Here is a 3,946-nt window from a genome sequence, read left to right on the forward strand (position 1 = left end):
TGCCAAACCCATTGTAGATATAAACTCAACGGCAACATCCAATATGAATTTTTATTGTAATGTAAACGAATTACCGTTGTCTTGTCTGTCCGTCTTCGTCTTCATCCCACTCAGGAACTGTTTCAAGAAATAACAACACTAACACACAGGCACTAAAAAAATAAGAGGGACATGAACGGAAAATGATAAGTTTGATAAGGAAAGGTTGGGGAAAGATTAGTAGTTTTCATAAAATGAAATGCGGTCTATGGTTAGGTCAAGTACCTATATACTATTATAAAGCGGCTATAGTTTATGGTTTAACAACAAAACAAAATGTAAAACTAGCTACAGCCCGTATGATGTCGAGATAAATGACAGTTAAACTCTATCAGCTGATGCTTTTCCGCCATCTTGGCACGAACCAAACTGCGAAATCGCCGTGAAGTTTGCAAGTGTGGTCTTAAGGTACCTTCACACTCATGCGCGAATCACGGCGCGAAGCCACGAACGCGAGTGTGGAGTCTAGTTCGCTAATCAGCGAAATCGACTCCACACTCGCGTCTAATCGCGCCGCGTAGTCTGGAGCGACTTTAAATCAACGTAGTACTATTATATTATATAGTACTATTGTACTATTAGTTATTCTGTGGTCGCGATATGTCATGATCTTTTTCTCTTCGCGATTCTGGCGGGAGCTTTAAAGATTGTAAGTTTTACTTACGTAAGTAGCGACCAAGCTATTTGCTAGAATGAGATAACGATATTCATATCTCATTCTGTAGTATAGCTGTGTCCCTACTTACGTAAGTAAAACTTACAAGTGTAATCCTGGCCTTACGTGAAACGAAAAACGACTCTTGCTCAGAGGGCCTACCGCGAACCATGTTCGATATGTTGCCACTCTGTCGCACTTGTAAATTCGTACGTAGGTGACAGGGAGGCAACACGTTGAACGTGGTTCTGGTTCGCGGTAGGTGCCCAGACCCGAAGTTAAGGCCGGTCCATCGGTTTGCCGCTGTCACTGTCACATTTCGCAAGAAAGAACGGTATAGTATCACATAATAAATAACCGAGTAAAGTTTGATTAAAAGTCCGAGTTAGAGGTTACTTTGGGAATTAATTGTATCGAGCGAAGTGTCATAATTCGTGTATCGGAAGCAAGGGCCTGACACTCTTTGATAGATCCTGATTAGCGAACTAGGCTCCAGACTCGCGTTCGCGACTTCGCGCATGAGCGCAAGAGGAAAGAGAAAATAGTGCCATGCTTTGTCCTTATCAGCGACCGGATGGCATCATAGGTAGGAGGCGATGGCGAAATAACGAAATTTATAAGAGTGAAAGAGAAAAAATCCTATGTTGCCCAAATTTTACATGAATATTGTTTCTCTTAACCCCGGTCGCTCGGTGGCGCGTCTATAACTACTTGTATAAACTATATCTATGAGATAAAACGTTATAAAATCTATCAGAAATTTGGAACGTATTCATAAATGATCAAAAAAATAAAAAATTGGAACGTATTCTCCATGGAGACTATATAAAGGAGCCAAATCTCTATGTATGAAAAGAGTATTATATTCTTTGATGAAAAGTGTCCATCAAAAAACAGTAATGAGGGCTAACGCGTATGAATTCGCCGCTAGGGGCGCTAGTGTAGATGGTGGTCTTTTCCATAGTTCGAAATGTCAAATGTCACTTGTCACTTCAATGACTGACAGCTGTTCTTTAGTCTTTTGGACCACCATCAACAGAGGCGCCAACTGGTGAGCAAAAAAACGATAGCCCTCATTAGGCGGCGCCACCATACACCGAAATACTACCAAAAACAACTTACGTAATTTGGTCGGGTTATTTGTTGGTTCATGTTATACTCATGTCCCAGACCCTAACTAGCGCCACCGGAGAGATTAGGAACTATTATTTAAAGCTGAAAGCCATGGAGACTATATAAAGGAGCCAAATCTCTATGTATGAAAAGTGTCCATCAAAAAACAGTAATTAGGCGGCGCCACCATACACCGAAATACTACCAAAAACAACCTACGTAATTTGGTCGGGTTATTTGTTGGTTCATGTTATACTCATGTCCCAGCCCCTAACTAGCGCCACCGGAGAGATTAGGAACTATTATTTAAAGCTGAAAGCGGTCACTTTTGCAACAATAGGCTATTTGACTAATTTTTGAAAATGGTTTTAATTGATTGTTTATGACTTAATAATTACACTACATTGATATTTCCGTGAAATTTCCTGTATTAAATATAAAAAATCAATGTTAAAGTTTATTTATTTTGAACGCGCCTTAAACGCTGTTTTTGCAAAGGGGCTAATCACGTGACACGTGTGACGTCACACGCGAGTAAAATCAGTCAATGACCTTAGTAAATCTTATGGTTTATGTGCATTGAATTGATTATTTCACTGTAAAATGGTATATAAATGGTGTATAGTGCCGCAATGTTCAAGTACGACTATAAAAAATCCAGATAACAATTTATCCGTTCCAACGAATCCCAAAAAAAGAAAAATGTGGTTAAAACTAGCGCGAAGAGACCCAAAGAGCATTTTAGCGCATACAAATGTTTTTATGTGTGAAGACCACTTCGATGTAAGTAATATTTAACTGTAAATAAATATGGTAGTTAAAGCAGCGGATTTTGTTGTATTTAACGAAACAAGATCTAGGTATTTCATGTATTACTACATAACCTCATAACATAGCTCTTTCAGCATTAGTAGGTAGTTAGTAGCATACTTTTTCTTTCATACTAAAGTGCAGTATGGAGATACTATTCTTGTCATCGTATTCTATATATATATATATCGTCGTCGTATTCGTATCATTCGTATATCGAAATTTCTACGTATACTCACACAGCTGTTTTTACATTTCTAAGTTCCGCAGCATAGTAATCCGGATTATCTTTAAAGAAAAGTGCAACCAGTGATGCGTCTATGTCTGGTAGGTTGCCGCTATCAGCTTTCACATATTTCGGCTCCATTTTGAGATTCTTATGAATATTGTGCTACTAGATATACGGATAAATCGGAATATATCAGAAAACTGTGGAACAATAACTAAAATTAACTAAATACAAATAAAACAGTTAAAACACTCAAGGCAATCAAGAATGTTTACGCGCGTGTGACGTCATCCGAGCGTTGACCAATCACAGAGCGTTCACGTCCCTGATGAAATTTCAAAAAATATTAAATTTTCTTTCGTTTATATTCCAAAAACTAAACATAATTTACATTCAAATATAGTGAAATATACTTTATTAGTTTATTATCTTTCAGGATGACAGCAATTCGTTATATATTTTTAATGTTGTCAAATACCCTATTCTGCCATAAGAGATTGGCATCCTTTTCTATACCATCCATACTGAAAGCGGTCACTTTTGCAATCTTCTTCTTCTTTTAAAATTATGGCTTCAGCCCAGTGGGACTATTTCGCCAGTATCAAGGTATTGAGAGGTTTACAAACGACAAAAATTGTACGGTTGTACAAGACAGTGTACGGTGATTTGTTAGCTCTTGTAAATCGATAGCTAGTCTTTACAAGAAGCACGTGGACTACCGGCCGTTGACTCCAAGATGGTGGTTAAACGCGCTTCAAAATTAATTCTCCATTCACTGCACACTACCACATTAGTTTACTGTATAATAAGCTATCGATATTACACTTTAAACAATATTAATAAGCAAAAAACAAAGTAATTAATCACGATGCTAACTATCAAGATGGCGCTCGAACCGGAAGTCCCACTTTTGCAATGCTTTTGCAACAATTCTGCCATAAGAGATTGTCAAAGTCAAATGCCATAATGAAACGTCAGCTGTCAGCTGTCAGTCAACCATCTCTCAATTAACTTCAAAATTCGGCTTCCGGTTCGAGCGCCATCTTGATAGTTAGCATCGTGATTAATTACTTTGTTTTTTGCTTATTAATATTGTTTAA

Source organism: Cydia strobilella, chromosome 4, assembly GCF_947568885.1.
Source record: "Cydia strobilella chromosome 4, ilCydStro3.1, whole genome shotgun sequence".
Lineage (NCBI taxonomy): Eukaryota > Metazoa > Arthropoda > Insecta > Lepidoptera > Tortricidae > Cydia > Cydia strobilella.